Consider the following 22,226-nt stretch of genomic DNA (forward strand, 5'->3'; position numbering starts at 1 on the left):
TTTGGGTGTATTTTGGTCTGTTAGAAGAAAGTGCCTCCCAAAATTTTAAAGAAAAACTTATATATGTACAAAAATAAGGGTTGATATGATGAAGGGATGGAATATGACTGTAAAGATGAAAATTATCAATTCCCTTTATAAAATTTTTTATAAGAAATTGTTTGAAAAAAGAAAAGAGGATTAAAAAAAAAGGAGAGAATGTGATCAGGCAGGAGAGTAGAACAAAACCATACACTAGAGATTTAGGGTATATTTTGATCTGTTAGAGGAAACTGTATCTCAAAATTTTAAAGAGAGAACAACTTATATATATATATATATATATGCCAAAAATAAGGGTAACTACTATGAAGGGATAGAATATGACTCTAAAAATGAAAAATAAAAAATTTTTTTAAGAAAGGGATTGATAAGATGTTCATTGAAAAAGGGAAAAAAAAAATTTAAAAAAAAGTTAAAAAAATTAACTTTGAAAGACTTAAGAATCATGGTAGAAAAGCCATGAATTCTATGTGCAGTATTCCCCCAGTGCTGGAGTTCTGCCATTCTCATTGATCAGTAAACTTGGTCTTGGCTGGCTGTTCTCGCTGATCTTCTGGGGGAGGGGCCTGTTGCCGTGGTTCCCAAATGTCTTTGCCAGAGGCGGAATTGCCCCGTCCTTGCTGGTCCGGGCTAAGTAATCTGCTCGGGTTTGCTCTTAGGAGCTTTTGTTCCCTGCAAGCTTTCCATTCGGCTTTGGAGGATGAGAGTGAAAATGGTGGCCTCCCTATCTCTGCCCCTGAGGAGCCGAGAACTCGGGGCCTGCTCCTCAGTGAGCCCCCAGAGAAAAGCAGTCAGTCACTCCCATCTCCCCGGTCTCTGGCCGCACTCCGTGTTCACCCGGCCTGTGACCGCGCATTTCTATCTCTGGCATCTGACCCCCGTGTGGAGTCTCCAAACCCAGCAGATCCCTGCCGAGCACTCCCACGCTGCTGCTCCCAGGGGAGGAAGGTGAGTCTCCCCGGATCTGCCGCTTGTTGGATCCCTGCTGGAGGAACAGTGGCCCGACTGTGCCACGGATCACGGTTTATGGCAACCCCGAGCTGAGAGCCCGCGCCTCAGCTCCATCTCTGCAGCCGGCTTCCCGCTCCGATACCTGGGAGCTCTGCTGCATTCAGGCACCCCTGGTCTTTCTGTGACCCCAAGGGTCCTGAGACCACACTGTCCCAGCGAGGGTTCCACCCCCCACTTAGCCACTGGAGCAATGTCCCTCAGCAGAGCAGACTTCTAAAAGTTCCGATTTTGTGCTCCGCTGCTCTATCACTTGCCAGAAGCAGCAGTCGGAGGCCCCCTCCCCTGCCATCTATCCTCCCGAATATCGCCTCGGATTCACTTCTCCGCATGTCCTACCTTCCAGAAAATGGTCGCTTTTCTGTTCAGAGAGTTGCTGCTCTTCTTTTCTTCGATCTCCTGTTGAGTTTGTAGGTGTTCAGAATGGTTTGATCCCTATCCAGCTCAATTCCTGAGACCAGATGAAATCCAGGTCTCCTACTCCTCTGCCATCTTGCTCCCCGCCCCCATTGTAGTTTTGATTTGCATTTCCCTGATAGTGAATGATGTTGAGCATCTTTTCATGTCTGTTGGCCATCTTTCTTCTTCAGAAAAATGTCTATTCAGGTTTTCTGCCCATTTTAATTTGTTTTGGGGGGTTGAGTTGTATAAGTTAGTTATACATTTTGGATATTAACCCATTATTGGACATATCAATTGCAAATATCTTCTCCCATGCAGTAGGTTGCCTTTTTGATTTATTGATAGTTTCCTTTGCTGTGCAAAAGCTTTTTATATTAGTGTAGTTCTAATGGTTTATTTTTGCTGTTGTTTCTCTTGCCTGAGGACAGATATTTAGAAAAATGTTGCTATGGCCAGTGTCAACAGAAATTACTGTCTTTATTCTCTTCTAGGATTTTTGTAGTTTCTGGTCTCACATTTATTTTTTACATCATATTTATTTTTTTTATTTTTATTTTTTTTAATTTTTTAATTTTTTTTAAAGATTTTATTTATTTATTTGAGAGAGAGAATGAGATAGAGCATGAGAGGGGGAAGGGTCAGAGGGAGAAGCAGACTCCCTGCTCAGCAGGGAGCGCGATGCGGGACTCGATCCCGGGACTCCAGGATCATGACCTGAGCCGAAGGCAGTCATTTAAACAACTGAGCCACCCAGGTGCCCCCATATTTATTTTTTTTAATTTAAATTCAATTAGCCAACATATAGTACATCATTAGTTTTTGATGTAATGTTCAATGATTCATTAGTTGCATATAACACCAGTGCTTGGTCTCACATTTAGATCTTTAGTCCCTTGTGAGTTTATTTTTGTGACTTGGAAGAAAGTGGTCCAGTTTCATTCTTTTGCATGTCGCTGTCCAGTTTCCCCAGCACCATTTGAAGAGACTGTCTTTTTCTCATTGTATATTCTTGCTTCTTTAGTTGTAGTTTAATTGACCCCATAAGTGTGTGTTTATTTTTGGGCTCTCTATTCTGCTACATTGATTTATGTTTCTGTTTTTGTGCCAGCACAATACTGTCTTGATTATTACAGCTTTGTAGTATATCTTGAAATCTTGGATTATAACACCTCCAGTTTTGTTGTTCTTTCTCAATGTCACTTTGGCTATTCAGTGTCTTTTGTTGTTCCATACAAATTTTAGGATTGTTTTTTCTAGTTCTGGAAAAATGCAGTTTGTATTTTGATAGGGATTGCATTGAATCTATTGATTGCTTTGGGTAGTATGGACATTTTAACAAGATTAATTCTTCTAATCCATGAGTACAGGATAGCTTTCCATTTGTTGGTGTTGCCTTCAGTTTATCTTAACAATGTTTTATAGTTTCAGAGTACAGGTATTCCATCTCCTCGGTTAAGTTTATTCCTAGGTATTTTATTTTTGGTGCACTTATAAATAGGACTGTTTTCTAAATTTCTTTTTCTGCTACTTTATTAGTCTGTAGAAAATCTACCTATTTCTAGGTATTAATTTGTATCCTGCATCTTTACTGACTTCATTTATTACTTCTAATAGTCTCTAGGGGTTCTATGAATAGTATTATGTCATCTGCAAATAGTGAGTTTAAATTCTTCCTTACCAATATGGATGCCTCTTATTTCTTTGTTTTCTTTCTTTGCTTTCTTTTCTTTCTTTCATCTGATTGCTGTGGCTAGGACTTCCACTACTATGTTGAATAAAAGTGGTGAGAGTGGACATGCTTGACTTGTTCCTGATCTCAGAGGAAATGCTTTTTTTTTTCACCATTGAGTATAATGTCCACTGTGGGTTTTTCATATATGGCCTTTATTGTGTTAAGGTATATTCCCTCTAAGCCAACTTTGTTGAGAGTTTTTATCATGAATTGATGTTGAATTTTGTCAAATGCTTTTTCTGCATCTAATGAGATAATCATATAGTTTTTATCCTTCATTTTGTTGACTTGGTGTATCACATTGATTGATTTGTGAATATTGAATCATCCTTGCATCCCGGGAATGAATCTCACTCGATTGTGGTGAATGATCCTTTTCATGTATTGTTGAATGTGATTTTTCTAATATTTTGTTTAGGATTTTTGCATCTATGTTCATCAGTGACATTGGCCTGTAGTTTTCTTTGTTTGTGGTGTCTTTGTCTGGTTTTGGTATCAGGGTAATTCCTGCCTCATATTATAAATTTGGAAGCTTTCCTTCCTCCTCTATTTTTGGAATGATTTGAGAATAGGTATTCACTCTCCTTTAAATGTTTGGAGAATATACCTGTGAATCCATGTTGGCCTGGGCTTTTATTTGGGGGGAATTTTTTGATTACCAATTCAATTCCATTCCTAGTAATCACCTATTCAGATTTATATTTCATTCCAATTCAGTTTTGGGAAATTGTATGTTTCTAGGAATTTATCCATTTCTTCTGGGTTGCCTAATTTGTTGGCATATAATTTCTCATAGTATTTTCATATAATTCTTTGTTTTTCAGTGGTGTCAGTTTTCCTCTTTTGTTTGATTTTATTTATTTGGGTCCTTTTTTTCTTAATGAGGGTGGCTAAGGTTTGTCCATTTCGTTGATCTTTTCAAAAAACCAACCCTTGGTTTCGTTGATACACACACACACACACACACACACACACTAGTCTCTATGCCATTTATTTCTGCTCTGATCTTTTTGATTGCCTTCTTTCTACTCATGTTGGGCTTTGTTTATTCTTTTTCTAGTTTCTTTAGGTATAAGGGTATATTTTGTATTTGAGCTTCTCTTGTTTCTTGAGGTAGATTTGTATTGCTGTTTATTTTCTTCTTAGTACTGCTTTTGCTGTGCCCCTAAGATTTTTGATTGTTTTTTTAGCTTCACTTTTTTATTTTTTTGCTCTCTGATTAGATGAATTCCACTGCCCTGTATTTGAGTTCACTGAATGTTTCTTCCACTTGGGTGATGGGGGTCCAAAGATACAAATTACTAGTTATAAAATAGGTTATGGGGATGTAATATACAACATGGTGACTATAGTTAATAATACTGTATTGCATATATGAAAGTTTCTAGGAGAGTAAGTCTTAAAAGTCTTCATCACAAGAAAAAATTCTGTAAGTATGGTGACAGATGTTAACTTAGACTTATTGTGGTGATCATTTTGTAATATATACAAATATCAAATCATTATGTTGTACACTTGAAACTAATATAATGTATGTAAATTATATCTTAATAAAAATATTTTTAAAGGATTAGCAGGAAGAAAAGTCATTCTGATGATATGCTCTACTTTCAATTTAGAAACTCTTGTAAACAAAATTTAGGCAGATTCTAATCTAGCTACTTCTTTCTGCCCTACCAAATACTGACTAGGGACTAGCCTTGCCATTGAAATTCTCATTGTTCTGGCATTTTCTTTCCATTTTCTCTATATCCTTTCATCAACTGTTACCTGGATGTACCTCCCCATCCCTACACTCTCATGTCTCTGTCTCTCTCTTCCCAAATTTATTCAACAGTTACCAGAATGGTAGAAAAATTGGGAAAGAAGCAAGGAAAATTTAATCATCATTGCAACTTCTCTCTTACTTCTTACTATTTCCAGTAAATATGCACATGCATATGCATGTGCACACACATGTGCACGCGTGTGTGTGCGCATGCGCGTGCACGCGCACACACACACCCCCCCCCCAGAGGCTGGCTTACACTGTGGTAACTCAAAGCTGTTGCTTCAGGTTCTGTCACCTCTCCTCAGGAAAGAGCATGATTTCCTTCCATGTTGTCTGACTTTATTTTTTGTGTATTTTTTCCCTTTGGCAGAAATAACAATGCTCCAATGCCCTCTTCGGTGTCCTCTGGCCGCAATATCAACAATAGGTGAGTTGATTTTTCTGTCATCTGAGTGGGAAAACCACTTGGGAACATCAGTGGCAATACAGCTTGTTCAGATAGCCTGTCAGCTTCTGTATGTAACTTTTTCTGTTTTGGATCTAGATTGAAGAGAAGGAACAAATCAAAGAGAACATTTACTATGGGTCTGTTCATGAGCTTTAGGGACTACCAGTCAAAATGCTTGGGAAACTATCAGAGTGTCTGTGTATGACATTCTACTTGTATGAGCCAAGGGAGGAGAGAATACTACTTGGAAGCAAAAAGCAAAACAGTGGACAGGAGCAGAGGAGCACTCGGTGAAAAATAAAGGAGCTAATAGACCCAAGATCTTTCCATCACCCTCTGGTTTCTGCCCCCATGTGAGGCTAGTTGCCCTAAATCCAAACCCACCATCATATTGGTTGGAGTCCCAGCCCCAGGCCTGAAGTTAGTTGGCCATATCTGAGGAGCAAGGAAAACATCCATGAAGCATGAAGAGTAAAGCGGTGCTAGAGGGACTTAGAATCAGAAAATTAGATGGGGTAAGAAGGACAAGTACCTACAAACTATAGTTGAATTTGAAATAAATGCAAGTGCAAAAGCAGATACACATTGGGGTTAGGTTCAGTAGTCAAGAAATGTTTTAAAATCTTGATCCATTAAGGATTCTTTTACAAGTCTAAGAATTTTGTTTCTATCATATAAATCTGCACTTCTAGGGGAAAATGAAATACTTCTTTCCAAATAGCCAAATTACATGAGAATTTTTTAGTATTCAACCACATTATCAGTTGTAGATAAATTGAAGATAATTTGTATGAAAAAAGTATGTAAGATGTCACACAGTGTTTGAGCAGATACATTTTATCCTTTAGTTCTGATTGGAATGAATCGACCTCAGTAGCTGATAAGGAAGTCACCAATGAAAGGTGAGATAAACATATGTAAAGATACACCAGAGATATCCAATGCAGAGTTTCTTGGACACTCTAAAATGTTGACAGTGTCAACTTTTATATGTAACATATTTTTTATCTAGTTGGATAGAAGAGGAACAGGACTTCCTATCTGAGTGGTATACCAGTAGCCAAAACTCTTAGAAAACTACCAGATTGTTGTATGAGATTCTACTAGAATGGGCTGTATTAGTTTGCTAGAGCTGCTGTAACAAAATATCACAAAACTGAATAGTTTAAACAACAGAATTTTATTGTCTCAGTCTTAGAGGCTAGAAGTTGATATCACGGTGTCAGTAGGGTTGTTTCCTTTTGAGGGCTGTGAGCAAGAATCTATTCCATGCCTCTCTCCTAGCTTTTAGTGATTGCTGTCAATCTTTGCTGTTCCATGGTATGTAGAATCATCTCTCCAATCTGTACCTTGATCTCTACATGGGTGAAGTATGTGTGTCTGTGTCTAAATTTTTCCTTTGTATAAGCACACCAGTCATACTGGATTAGGAGCCCAACCTAAACCAGTATGACTATGTCTTAATTACACCTATAGCAACCCTATTTCCAATAAGGTCACATGCTGAGTTGCAGGGGATAGGATTTCAACATATCCATTTTGGTGAGACAATATTCAACTTATAATATGTGACAAGTGAGGAGAGATTCCTATATGGAGCCAGGAGAATAATGGCAGTAGACTGGGAACAGAAGAGGCCTTAGTAGAAAATAACAGAGCTAATAGACACTGGGCCTGCCCCACACCCTCAAGAGCTCTGCCACCATGTGAGCTAGCCCTCAGACTCAGACCCACTATCATAGTGGATAGAGCCACTGCCTCAGACCTGCAGTGCTTGACTCTGTCTGGGGGGCAGGAAAGATGACCACGATGGGTGAAAATAAGGAGGTGATGGAAGGACTTGAGAATAAGGAATTTAGATAGAGTAAGAGGGATGTGTACATTATGAACTGAAGTTAAAGTGAAATAAATGCCACCACAAAAGGCTCTTATATATTGGGATTAGGGACAGGAAAGAACATTACTTAAACCTTGATGCTCACTATTTTCACAGTCCTAAGATATTAATTACCACCATATGAAATCTTACTCCTTTTAAAAAATTTTTAATTCCAGTATGATTAACATACAGCATTATATTAGTTTCAGGTGTACAACACTGATTCAACAATTCTATACATTACTCAGTGCTTGTCACGATAAGTGTGCTCTTAATCCCCTTTTATCTGTTTCACCCATCCCCCCACCCACCTCCCCTCTTGTAACCTAGTTAAGAGTCTGTTTTTTTGTTTGTTTGTTTTACCTTTTTGAGGAACCTCCAAACTGTCTTCCAGAATGGCTGTACTAGCTTGCATTCTCACCAACAGTGAGGGTTCCCCTTTCTCCACATCCTTTCCAACATCTGTTGTTTCCTGACTTGTTAATTTTAGCCATTCTGACTGGTATGAGGTAGTATCTCATTGTGGTTTTATTTGTATTTCCCTGATGCCGAGTGATGAGCATTTTTTTATGTCCATTGACAAATGAATAGATAAAGAAAATGTGATGTATATACAATGGGATATTACTCAGCCATCAAAAAAATGAAATCTTACCATTTGCAATGATATTGATGGAAATAGAGGATATTATGCTAAGCAAAAAAAGTCAATCAGAGAAAGAAAATGATTTCACTCATATGTGGAATTTAAGAAACAAAGCAGAATTATAAGGGAAGGGAGGGAAAAATAAAATAAGACAAAATCAGAGAGGGAGACAAACCATAAGAGACTCTTAACTATAGGTAACAAATGGAGGGTTGCTGGAGGGGAGATGGGTGAGGGGATGGGGTAACAGAATGATGGGCATTAAGGAGGGCACATGATATAATGAGCACTGGGTGTTATATGCAACTGATGAATCCCTGAACTCTACCTAATGTTGACTGAATTTAAATACATTTTTTTAAAAACGTTTGGGGTTCTTTTTTGTTTTTTCTTTGTTGGTTTTGTTTCTTAAATTCTGCAGATGAGTGAAATCATATGGTATTTGTCTTTCTCTGACTTATTTCACTTAGCATTATACTCTCTAGCTCCATCCGTGTTGTTGCAAATGGCAAGATTTCACTATTTTCTATAATTGAGTAACATTCATTTGTGAGGGTGAGTGTGTGTGTATGTGTGTTTACATATATGCATACATACCACATCTTCTTTATCCATTCATCTATCAATGGACACTTGGTTTTAGCCATCTGAGAGGTGCAAGGTGATATCTCATTGTAGTTTTGATTTACATTTCCCTGATGATGAGTGATGTTGAGCATCTTTTCATATGCCTGTTAGCCATCTGGATATCTTCTTTGGAGAAATGTCTGTTCATGTCTTCTGCCCCATTTTTAAATTGGATTATTTGGTTTTTGGTGTTGGGTTGTATAAGTTCTTTGCATATTTTGGATACTAACCCTTTATTGGATATGTCACTTGCAAATATCTTCTCCCATTCAGTAGGTTGTCTTAGTTTTGTTGGTTATTTCCTTTGCTGTGCTTGTTCTTGATCTTAGGGGGAAAGCTCTCAGGTTTTTACCATTGAGTATGATGTTAGCTGTGGGTTTTTCATATATGGTCTCTATTATATTGAAGTATGTTCCCTCTAAACCTACTTTGTTGAGTGTTTTTATCATGAATGTTGTACTTTGTCAAATGCTTTTTCTGCATCTATGGAAATAATCATATGGTTTTTATTCTTTCTCTTGTATATCACATTAGTTTGCAAATATTGAACTGCTTTTGTAGACCTAGAATAAATAACAATTGATTGGGATGAATGATTTTATTAATGTATTGTTGCATTCAGTTTGCTAATATTTTGTTGAGGATTTTTGCATCTGTGTTCATCAGAGATATTGGCCTGTAGTTCTTTTTTTGTAGAGTCTTTATGTGGTTTTGGTATCAAGGTAAGGTAAGGCTGGTCTTCTAAAATGAATTTGAAAATTCTTCCTCTTCTATTTTTTGGAATAGTTTGAGGAGAATAGTTATTAATTATTCTTTAATGTTTCATTGGAGTCACCTTTGAAATATATGGACCTGGACTTCTGTTTGTTGGAAGATTTTGATTACTAAGTCAATTTCATTGCTGGTCATTAGTCTATTCAAATTTTCTATTTCTTGCTCAGTTTTAGAATATTATACATTCTAGGAATATATCCAGTTCTTCTGGGTTGTCCAATTTGTTGGCATTATATTTATATTTTCATAATATTCTCTTATAATCCTTTGTATTTCTGTGGTGTTGGTTATTTCTCATGTTTTATTTCTGATTTTGTTTGAGTCTTCTCCTTTTTTTTTTTTTTTCTGAGTTGGGCTAAAGGTTTATCAATTTTGTTGATCTTAAAAAAAAAAAAAAAACAAACAGCTCCAGGTTTCATTGATCTGTTTCATTGTTTTAGTTTGTTTTGTTTATTTCTGTTCTAATCTTTATCATTTCTTTCCTTCTACTGGTTTGGGGTTGTGTTCTTTTTCTAGCTCCTTTAGGTGTCAGGTTAGGCTGTTTGAGATTTTTTTTGCTTCTTGAGGTAGGACTGTATTGCTATAAACTTCTTACAACTGTTTTTTCTTGCATCACAAAGATTTTGGACCATTTTATTCTTGTTTTCATTTGTCTCCATGTTTTCTTGATTTCCTTTTTGATTTTTTTTTTGGTTGACCCATTCATTGTTTAGTAGCATGTTATTTAATCTCCATGTATTTGTGTTCTTTCCAGATTTCTTCTTGTGGTTGATTTCTAGTTTCATAGTGTTGTGGTCAGAAAAGACACATGGTATGCTTCCAATCTTTTTTTAATTTGTTGAGACTTGTTTTATGGCCTAACCTGTGATCGATTCTGGAGAATGTTGTATGTGCAATTGAGAGGAAGGTGTATTCTGCTGTTTTAAGATGAAATGTTCTGAATATATCTGTTAGATCCATCTGGTCCGATGTGTCATTTAAAGCCACTGTTTCCGGGGCACCTGGGTGGCTCAGTCAGTTAAGTATCCAACTTGATTTCGGCTCAGGTCATGATCTCAGATTGTGAGATTGAGCCCTGCATTGGGCTCCATGCTCAGCACGGTGTCTGCTTGAGATTCTCTCTCCCTTGTCCCTCCCCCTTCTTGTGCTCTATAAATAAATAGATAGATGATAGATAGATAGATAGATAATAACTTAAAAAAAAATAAAGCCACTGTTTCCTTGTTGATTTTCTGTTTGGATGATCTGTCCATTGATGTAAGTGGGGTGGTAAAGTCCCCTACTATTATTGTATTACTATCGATTATGTTATGTTTATTATGAACTGCTTTGTGTATTTGGGTGCTCCCATGTTGGATGCATACATATTTGCAATTGTTATATCTTTTTGTTGAATTGTCCCCTTTATGATTATTATATAGTGTCCTTCTTTGTCTCTTGTTACACTCCTTGTTTTAACATCTATTTTGTCTGGTATAAGTATTGCTATCCCAGCTTTCTTTCCACTTCTGTTTGTATGATAAATGCTTTTCCATCCCTTCACTTTGAATCTGCATGTGTCTTTAGTTCTGATATGTGTCTCTTGTAAGCAGCAAATAAATGAGTCTTGCTTTTTTTTGTCCATTCCATCACCCTATATCTTTTGGCTGGAGCATTTCCTCTGTTTACATTCAAAGTAATTATTGATAGGTATGTACTTATGGCCATCTTGTTACTTGTTTTATGGTTGTTTTTGTAGTTCTTCTGTTCCTTTCTTCTCTTCCTCTTTTTGTTCATGGTTAGTTGGCTTTCTTAGTGATATACTTGGATTCCTCTCTTTATTTTTTTACATATCTATTACCAGTTTTTGATTTGTGGCTCCATTAGTTTTACATATAACATCTTATGCATATAGCAGCCTATATTAAGTTGATGGTTGCTTAAATTTGAACCCATTCTAAAAGTATTAAATTTTTACTCCTTCCCTCACATTTTAGGTGGTGTCATACTTTACATCTTTTATTTTGTGATTCCCTTGACTGATTTTTATAGATATACTTAGTGTTTTTGCTTTTGTGCTTCCTACTTTTCTTACTCCTGCTTATGATCTCTTCTTTTCAGTTAGAGTCACCTTTAAATTCCACCACCAAAGGTATTTACACATTGGGCTAGGGTAACAATAAAGAACACTTTACCTAAATCTTGGTGTGTTAACTACTCATGGGCATACGATAATCATTACTACCATATAAGCCTCATTTCTAATAATAAACTGACCCACTGTGTTCCAGGTTATTGATTTGCACTTGGATTTTTAAAAATCAACCGATTCATATCATAGATTAATTGTAGCTATTTGAATGGGAAAAAAGTATATCTAGAATTACACATGGTGTCTGATGATGTACCTTTTTGATTCTTTAGCCCTGCCCAGAATGAATTGACTTTGGAAACCTATGAGGAATTCACTAATGAAATGTGAGATATGAATGCATAAATTTAAAATTATATGTATAATCTCAACACATACACACATAAAACAATAAAGAGAGAGATAAAGAGATTGAGATTTGTAATAGTCACTCTCAGGAGCATCCATGGCAATAGAGAGTCTTCAATACTGCTTCTAATTCCTCACTGTAGTATATGTAGGTAACTGTCTTTTTTTTTTTAGATTTAGTTGAATAAAAGAAGAACTCATAAGAGGAATGCTTTTCCCCTAAGTAGGTTTGTCTCCTTTAGTAGCAGCCAAACCCTTAGATGAAAGTAAGGAGAAGAGAGAAGGCCCTGAGAACCAGGAATTTAAATGGATAAGAGGAATGGGTGCCTCCAAAACTGAAATTGAATTTGAAATAAATTCTACCAGAAAAGCCTGTTACACACTGGGATTAGGGTGACAGTATAGAACTTCTTACAGATTGATGCATTAATTATTTGTAGGCTTAAGTCATTAGCATCTTATATAAAGCCTCATTTCTAATAAAAAATGACCTACCTGGTTCATTTAGGTGTTAATGTACATGAATTTTTAAAGATTGACCAGTTCATAAGTATAGAGCAATTGTAGGTATTTAAATGGAAAAAAAAGTCATTCTAGCATTACATGTGGTGTCTATGTGCCTTTCTGATTCTTTAGCCCTGCCCAGAATGAATTAACATTAGAAACCTATGAGGAATTCACCCATGAAATGTGAAATATGAATGCATAAATTTAAAATTACATGTATAATCTCAACACATGCACACATAAAACAATAAAGAGAGATTGAAATTTGTAAAAGTCACTCTCAGGCATCCATGGCAATAAAGTGTCTTCAATACTGCTTCTAAGTTCTTACTGTAGTATATGTAGGTAACTTTCTATCTTTTTTTTTTTTTTTAGATTTAGTTGAATAAAAGAGGAAGCTATGAGAGGGATGCTTCTTCCCTTGAGTATGTTTGTTTCCCTTAATAGCAGCCAAACCCTTAATGAAAGTAAGGAGAAGAGAGAAGGCCCTGAGAACCAGGAATTTAAATGGATAAGAGGGATAGATGCCTCCAAACTGAAGTTAAATTTGAAATAAATTCTACCAGAAAAGCCTGTTACACACTGGGATTAGGGTGACAGTATAGAACTTCTTACAGATTGATGCATTATTTATCTGTAGGCCTAGTCATTACGTCTTAAATAAAGCCTCATTTCTAATAAAAAATGACCTACCTGGTTCATTTAGGTGTTACGTACATGAATTTTTAAAGGTTGACCATAACTATAGTGCAGTTATAATTATTTAAATGGAAAAAAAGTCAGTCTAGCATTACATGTGGTGTCTGACTAGGTGCCTCTTTATCTTTTAGAATTGCCCTGACTGAATTGAAATCAGACAGCTTTGAAGACATGTGAGATATAAATGAATAAAGATAAATATATATTTATATGGACATACATGAACATATGTATTTATATATCGACACAGACACACAAAGACACACACAAACATAAATACAGTGAATGAAAGGGATGAAGTTTCCAAATGCATTCTTAGGAGCACCCATGACAAAACAGAGTCTTTGTTTCTGAATCTTGTCACCGTAGCACCTCTAGGCAACTTTCTTTTTTGGATCTAGTTGAGTTAAAGAGGAACAGGTCATAGGAGGATCCTTCTTCCTCCTAGTGATGACCAGCCAAAACCTTTTGGAGATTTCCAGAATGCCTGTTTGAGACTTACTAGATTGGGTGAAGAAGGGACAGAATGCTATTTAAGACAAGGAGGAGGTAGCAGTAGACAAGGGACAGAAGAACTCTCAGCAGGAAGAGAGGAGCTAATCAAACCTGGTCTTTCACCCTCCAGAGCTTTGCTACCATGTGAGGCTACTGCCCCAAACCCACAGTCACATGGAGGGAGCCCCTGCCTCAGGCCTGCCAGTTACTTGACACTATCTGAGGGCAAGGAAGGCAAGCATGAGAGGTGAAAGGGGGTGAAGGAGGGACTGGAGAAGCAGGAAATTAGGTGGGAAGAAGGATGTATACCTGCAAATTGAGGTTGAATTTGAGATCAATTCCACCATAATGGACTGTTATACACTGGCCAGGTTCAGTAGTAAAGATCTGTACTTAATTCTTGAATCATTTGTGTTTTTGCTAGGTCCATGATACTTATTACAAACACATAAATCTTCATTTCTAGGGAAAATGAGATCTAGGTTTCAAATAACTGATTTGCCTGTGAATTTTCTAAGTGTCAGTGAGTTTATAAGTTCAATTGAAAAAGTTAAGTCTGGAAGTCATGTGATGTCTTACTGTGTCTGTTTTTAATCCTTTAGCGCTGCCCGGAGTGAATTGACAGCAGTATCCTCTGAAGGACTCTCCAGTGCAAAGTGAGCTATGATGAATACATACATAAATATGTATCTGTACACACACACAAATACACACACACATACATTGAGATTTGGGATGTTCACTCTCAGGATCACGCATGGGAATACAGAGTTCCCCTGATGCTGTTTCTAAAGTCTTCTCATGGTAAGCTTCTATATGTAATATTCTTTGTCTTTTTAATATAGGTGGAAAAAAGATGAACAGGTCCTAGAGGGAGTCTTTTTAATCCTACTATTTGTCCACCTTGATTATTGTGGATGAGAGTCTACTAGAATGGTCAAGGGAGGAGGAAAATTTATTTGGAGCAAGGAGGAGTCAGCAGAAAGAACGAAGCTAATAGACCCTGGATCTGTCCCTGACCCTCTAGAGCTCTGCCCCCATGTGAAACTGGTGCTCCAAACCTACCACCATACTGGAAGGAGCCTCTGCCTCAGGTGTTTAGTCACTTGACCAGGAAAGACAACCAGGAAGCATGAAGAGTAAGCAGATGATGAAGGGAATTGAGAATCACAAAATTAGTTGGGGTCAAAGGGATATGTACCTATAAACTGAAGCTGAATTTGAAATAAATTCTACCAGAAAAGGCTGTTACACACTGGGATTAGGGTGACAGTATAGAACTTCTTATAGACTGATGCATTATTTATTTGTAGACCTAACATAGTCATTAGCATCTTAAATAAAGCCTCATTTCTAATAAAAAATGACCTACCAGGTTAAATTAGGTGATATTTACATGAATTTAAAGATTGACCAGTTCATACGTATAGAGCAGTTGTAGTTATTTAAATGGAAAAAAAGTCAGTCTAGCATTACATGTGGTATCTGACTATGTGCCTCTTTAATCCTTTAGCACTGCCATGACTGAATTGAAATCAGATGGCTATGATGAAGTCACCAGTAAAAGGTGAGATATAAATGAATAAAGATAAATATTTATATGGGCATATATGCACATATGTATTTATATACTTGTATCGACACAGACACACAAAGACACATACACAAACAACAGGAATCCATCAAAATCCTAGAGGAGAACACATGCAGCAACGTCTTTGACCTCAGTCACAACAACTTCTTGCTAGACACATCTCCAAAGACAAGGGAAACAAAGGCAAAAATGAACTATTGGGACTTCATCAAGATAAGAAGCTTTTGCATGACAAAGGAAACCATCAACAAAACTAAAAAGCAACCTAATGGTAGAAGATAGTTGCAAATGTCTTATCAGATAAAGGGCTCGTATCCAAAAGCTATGAAGAACTTACTAACTTAACACCCAAAACCCAAAATACCCAGTCAAGAAATGGGCAGAAGACATGAACAGACATTTCTACAAAGAAGACCTACAAATGGCCAACAGACACATGGAAAAAATGCTCAACATCACTCAGCATCAGGGAAACACAAATCCAAATCACAATGAGATATAACTTCTTACCAGTCAGAATCGCTAAAATTAAAAACTCAGGAAACAACAGATGTTGGAGAAGATGTGGAGAAAGGGGAACCCTCTTACACAGTTGGTGGGAATGCAAACTGGTGCAGCCAAAAATAGAGCTACCCTATAACCCAGCAATTGCACTAGTAGGTATTTATCCAAAGGATATAAACATAGTGATTTAAAGGGGTACATGCACCCCAATGTTTATAGCAGCAATGTCCACAATAGCCAAACTATGGAGAGTCCAGATGTCCATCAACAGATGAATGGATAAAGAAAATGTGGTGTGGGTGTGTGTGTGTGTGTGTTCAACCATCAAAAAGAATGAAATCTTGCCATTTGCAATGACATGGATGGAACTAAAGGATATTTTGCTAAGCGAAGTAAGTCAGTCAGAGAAAGACAAATACTATATGAGTTCACTCATGTGGAATTTAAGAAACAAAACAGATGAACACGGGGGAAGGGAAGGAAAAATAAGAGGAAATCAGACAAACCATATGAGGCTCATAACTATAGGGATCAAACTGAGTGTTGCTGGAAAGGATGTGGGTGGGGAGAAAGGGTAACTAGGTGATGGGCATTAAGAAAGACACTTGAAGTAATGAGCACTGGGTGTTGTATGCAACTGATGAATCACTGAATTCTACCTCTGAACCTAAAAAACAGTATATGTTAATGAAATTGAATTTAAATAAAAAATAAAAGAGATGAAGTTTCCAAATATATTCTTAAGAGCGTCCGTGACAATACAGTGTCTTTGACTGTTTCTGAATCTTTTCATTGTAGCAGCTGTAGGTAACTTTCTGTCTTTTTTGGATCTAGTTGGGTTAAAAAGTCACAGGTCATAAGAGGAATCGTTCTTCTTCCTAGTGACGACCAGCCAAAACCTTTTGGAGATTTCCAGAATGCCTGTGTATGCAGGAGGTAGCAGTAGACAGGGGACAGAGGAGCCCTCAGCTGAAAGAAAGTTGCTAATCAAACCTGGATCTTTCATGTGAGGCTACTGCCCCAAACCCACAGTCACATGGAGGGAGCCCCTGCCTCAGGCCTGCCAGTTACTTGACACTATCTGAGGGCAAGGAAGGCAAGCATGAGAGGTGAAAGGGGGTGAAGGAGGGACTGGAGAAGCAGGAAATTAGGTGGGAAGAAGGATGTATACCTGCAAATTGAGGTTGAATTTGAGATCAATTCCACCATAATGGACTGTTATACACTGGCCAGGTTCAGTAGTAAAGATCTGTACTTAATTCTTGAATCATTTGTGTTTTTGCTAGGTCCATGATACTTATTACAAACACATAAATCTTCATTTCTAGGGAAAATGAGATCTAGGTTTCAAATAACTGATTTGCCTGTGAATTTTCTAAGTGTCAGTGAGTTTATAAGTTCAAGGGTAGTTATAGCCAATTTGAACCAAAAAAGGTAAGTCTGGAGGTCATGGGATGTCTTACTCTGTCTGTTTTTAATCCTTTAGCGCTGCCCGGAGTGAATTGACAGCAGTATCCTCTGAAAGACTCTCCAGTGCAAAGTGAGCTATGATGAATACATATATAAATATGTATCTGTACACACACATACATTGAAATTTGGGATGTTTGCTCTCAGGAGCACCCATGGGAATACCCAGTTCCCTTGATACTGTTTGTAAAGTCTTCTCATGGTAACCTACTATATATAAAATTCTTTGTCTTTTGAACAGAGGTAGAAAAAAGATGAATGGGTCATAGAAGGAATTCTCTTTTCCCTAGTCTTCACCCTTAATACTAGCAGCCAAACTGATAGGAAACTCAGATTGCCTGTGTCTGTGACTCTTCTGGAGTGGGTCAAGGGAGGAGAAAAACCTTTTTGGAGAAAGGAGAATAATAGTAAATTGTAAACAGTAAATGGTATGAGTGGACAGGATGCAGAGGATGCCTCAGCAGAGAAGAGTGGAGCTAATAGACCCAGATCTGTCTATGTTTTGCCACCATGTGCAACTGGTCCCCCAAGCCTGGACCCACCATCACATTGGATAGAGTCATTGACTTAGGCTTGTGGTGACTTGATACCATCTGAAGGTTGAAAGACATCCATGATTCCTAAAGAGCACAGATGGGTTAGAGGAACTTCAGGAATTTAGGTTAGTCAATAGAAATGTATACTTACACTGAGGTAAATAAATAAATAAATCCCACCATAAAAGGATGTTGCACACTGGGTCAGATTCAGTAGTAAAGAACTATATTTAACCTTGAGTCATTAGTTTTGGTTTTTTTTTTTTTTGACAGGTGTAAGGTATTCATTACAAACATATAAAGCCTCATTTCTGGGGGAAATGATATACCAGGTTTCAAATAACTGATTTATGTGTAAATTTTTAAAGAGTCAACTATTTTGCAAGTTAGAGAATAATGTTAACTAATTTGAACCAAAATATGTAGTCTAGAAAATCATGTAGTCTGACTATGGCCCTTTTTAATCCCTTAGTACTGCCTTGAGTGAATTAACAACAGGAACTTCTGATGGAACCACCAAGGAAATGTGAGATATAAACAAAACCATACACATATAAATATATGTACAGAGAGGGAGGAAGGGAGAAAGAGAAAGATTGAGATTTTGGAGATTCATTTTCAGGAGCATTCATGACCTTTAGTGTCCTGGACACCGTTTCTAAATCTTACTGTGGTATATGTAACTTTCTGTCTGGTTTGGGTGGAGTTGGATAAAAGAACAGGTCATAAGAGGGATGCATCTTATTCCTTGTCTGTTTGTAACCCTTAGTTAGTAGCCACCAAAACCCCTAGGAAACTATCATAATGCTCAATGTATGAGACTCTACTAAAATGGAACAAGAGAGGAGATAAATCTATTTTGGAACAGGGAGAAGGTTCAGGAGTGAAGAAATGTACACAAATTTGATTCATTGTTTTTTTCCCACAGGACTAAGATTCTCATTAAAAGCGGAGAAAGCCTCATTTGTAGGGAAAAATTAAATGCCAGGTTTCAAATGACTGGTTATTTTTTAGGTCAACTAGATTGCAAATTGTAGCATAGTTGTAGCTAATTTTCATCTAAAAACAAGTCTAGAGAGACATGTAAAGTCTTAAAACGTGCATTTTTAATCCTTTAGCAATGACCCAAGTCAGGTGAAAAAACTAACTTGTGTTTGACCATTTGAGGAAAGGTGGGATATAAACATACGGAGATAGAGGAAGGGAGATACGGAGATTGTGAAATTCATTCAGGAAAGTATTCATGGCAATAGAGTTTCTTTAGCACTTTATCTAAAGTCTTTGTAAGCTTCAGTATATAACTTTCTTTCTCTTTTGGATCTATTTGGGGGAAAAAGAACAGATCATAAAAAGAAATAGTCTGTTACCTTTAGTAGCATCCAAAACATTTATGAAACTATCAGATTGTCCAAGTATGAGACTCTAGGTACTCCCTAAGATTGTGGGCCAAGAGAAAACAGAATTGAATTTGGAGCAAGGAGGAATCAGTGGTGGGTAGGGAGCAGAGGAACCCTCAGCAGAAAAAAATGGATCTAGTAGACCCTGGATATGTCTCTCACCTCCCAGAGTGCTGTCACCATGTGAATTTGGTGCCCCAAACCCACCATCACACTGAGGGCAGCCCCTGCCTCAGGTTGGCAGTTACCTGACCCTCTCTGAGGTGCAGAAAAGATTTCTATGAGGGGTTAATAGGTGCTGTAGGGACTTAAGACAGAAGATTACAATGGCAAGCAAGATGAGTATCTACAAACTCAGTTGAATTTGAAATAAATTTAACCACAAAATGGTATTACACTTGGTAATTAAAAGAAGTGTACATAAACCTGATTTATTAATTTTTCCACAGGACTAAGATTTTCATTACAAACAAAGTTCATTTCTAGGGAAAAATTAAATACTAGGCTTCAATGAGCAGATTAAGATGTAATTTTTTCAGGTCAACTACATTATAAACTGTAGAGTAATTGTAGCTAATTTGCATTTAAAAATCAGTGTAGAAAGACATGGAGTCTTACTATGTGCATTTTTAATCCTGTAGCTATGATTCAAATGTGTTGAAAAAAGTAACCTGTGTTACAGCCACCAATGAAAGGTGAGATATAAATATATAGAGGGAGAGGAAGAGGGATACTAAAGTTTGTGAGATACAATTAGTTATGGAGTCCTTGTCTCCAAAAATTATTTAAATCCTATCCAAGGAAAAGATATCCATGATAGGTGAAGAGTAGAAAGTGGCGGAGGGACTGAGGTTCTAAATAACTAATTGACACATTTTTAAGAGTTCCATCAGTTTATATATGTAGAGCAAATGTATCTAATTTCAACCAAAAAAAAGTCTTTGAAATCACTTGGTTCCATGTACATTTTTAATCCTTCACACTGACCTGAATAAAGTAACATCAGAAGTATTTGACTGCTTTAATATATTTCAGCTTTCAGTGATGATGCATTAAAGACTACTGATGTCATTTATTTGGGTCAGTGCTATATATACATTGATCTCTCTACGTATAGAGAGAGCCGAAGAAAGACAGAGGGACACAGAGGAAGACAGAGGCAGAAGACAGAGAGAGACAACAGATAAAGAGACTGGGGGTGGGGGGCGGGGGAAGGAGAGACAGAGAAAGGGGAGGGGTGGGAGGAAGGAGATGGGGAGGGAGATGGGTGGGGTAGAGAAAGCTAGAGAGATTTGCAAAATTCAATCTTGGAAGTACCCATGAGAATACAGAGTTTTCTGGACAATAGGTCTAAAATTCTTTCTAAATATTTAGGTCGTCCAGTGAGCAAAGTCATGTTTACTATATCCTTTAGATTCAAGGAATTTTTTTGTTCAAATAAATTTTTACATTGCTGTTACATGTAGCAAATCTCTAACGATATGTTTTTGCATTTGTTGGTGGTTCAAGTATAACAGAACGACTCTCCAGGTTCCATGATGATGATGAAGAAGACATTGTCTTTCTCAATTCATATGAGTAAGTCAGTTTGAAATTTGGAGGAAGGGGACCATCAGTGGATCTCTTATCTTTGCAAAGGTAGAGCTTGTACTGAGGCAAAGAGAAAAACTGTGGAAAGGTATCAAAATGTTTGAGAGGGAGGGCACACAATAATGACTCGAACTTGCAGATGAGTACCATGCTTGAAAAAAAAATTTCCACACTTTCACAAATAAATGTTCTTCTAGTTTAAACATGTGAAAATACTCTTAATAGATAATAATTTTAAAGCAAATTTTTTTCTTAACAGAGGATTGCAGAATGCTACTTAATCCTTAGTTGTGTTCTTTCCCCATTTTTCTTCTGAATATATTCTGGTTCCCAGTTTTGTGGATTTTGTCTATGAGCAAATGGGACTGAGAACAAAAGTGAACACATTTTTCTGATTAAGGGCCTCTTCACGCTCATTGGGATTTTATTAATTTTGACTTGTGTCTGAGTAATCTCGCTGAGAGTACTTCCTATTGCAGTGACCTGAAGGCATTTTTACCGTATATTCATGGCAAGGGAACAATACGTTCTTAAAATCACATGTGTCTGAATTGCAGAAATATTCATGAGATTTTTCTTCTTTTCTCTTTGCCACTTATTTAACCATTCAGCAGCTTGTGCCAATGTTGGAGAGTGACTAGTGCTGAAGAGGAAATTTACTGGTCACTGTTGGAATTTTTTTGCTGTCTAGAAAAAGATTATATGGAAAATAAAGAGGAGACCAATGAATCCAAACAGTTCTCCGAATTATCCATGAATTAATTTCCATTTTCTATGACTTTTCATCATGGGCCATCAATGAAGACTTCATTCTGCTACTTAATTAAATTATAGGTCTGCATATTAGCTATATATTTTCTGCAATGAGGCTGCCCAGGACTGGAGCAAAATTTGTTTTGTTTTGTTTCTTTTTTTTTTTTTTTTTAGTTTTTAATTCCAGTATAGTTAACATACAGTGTTATATTAGTTTCAGGTGTACAATGTAGTGATTCAACAGTTCTATACATTACCCGGTACTCATCATGACAAGTGCACCCTTTATCCCCATCACCTATTTTACCCATTCCCCCATCCACCTCCCTTCTGGTAAACATCAGTTTGTTCTCTATAGTTAAGAGTCTGTTTACAGCCATTGGGGAAAACAGTATGGAGGTTTCTCAAAAAGTTAAAAATAGACCTATCCTATGATCCTGCAATTGCACTACTGGGTATTTACCCAAAGAATACAAAAACACTAATTCAAAGGGATACATGCACCCCTATGTTTATAGCAGCATTATTTACTATAGCCAAATTCTGGAAGCAGCCCAAGTGTCCATGTATTGAAGATGTGGGGTGTGTGTGTGTGTGTGTGTGTGTGTATGCATGCACACAATGGAATATTATTCAGCCATAATAAAAGAATGAAATCTTGCCATTTGAACAACGTGGATGGAGCTAGAGTATAATGCTAAGCAATGTAAGTCAGCCAGAGAAAGACAAATACCATATGATTTCACTTACATGTGGAATTAAACAAACGACCAAAGGGGGGAAAAAAGAGGGGCAAAATTTGAATAGACTGAGCAGGGCAAGCATTTCCTTCTTACCCCCTCCAAACAAAATAAAGTGGGGTTTTGTTGGTTT

General features: G+C 37.1%; 1 protein-coding gene and 1 long non-coding RNA gene across 2 annotated transcripts in view; both read left to right on the forward strand.

The window, feature by feature from the left end:
• The first annotated feature begins 6,198 nt into the window (after window positions 1–6,198).
• Window positions 6,199–13,235, forward strand: LOC129045695 (uncharacterized). Its single transcript, XR_008505780.1, has 3 exons — window positions 6,199–6,305; window positions 11,733–11,786; window positions 13,146–13,235. It is a non-coding gene; the product is annotated as an uncharacterized LOC129045695 (long non-coding RNA).
• Window positions 13,236–20,488: 7,253 nt separating this feature from the next.
• Window positions 20,489–22,226, forward strand: part of LOC123840197 (phosphatidylinositol 3,4,5-trisphosphate 3-phosphatase TPTE2-like) — a 113,371-nt gene continuing 111,633 nt past the window's right edge. Inside the window, exon 1 of the mRNA XM_064586153.1 lies at window positions 20,489–20,588. The gene's annotated coding sequence lies outside the window, so the exon portion shown is untranslated. The remainder of the gene's footprint in view (window positions 20,589–22,226) is intronic.

This window comes from Mirounga angustirostris, unplaced genomic scaffold, assembly GCF_029215605.1.
Source record: "Mirounga angustirostris isolate CCGP_5_RB_7025 unplaced genomic scaffold, mMirAng1.0.hap1 SCAF_3, whole genome shotgun sequence".
Classification (NCBI taxonomy): domain Eukaryota; kingdom Metazoa; phylum Chordata; class Mammalia; order Carnivora; family Phocidae; genus Mirounga; species Mirounga angustirostris.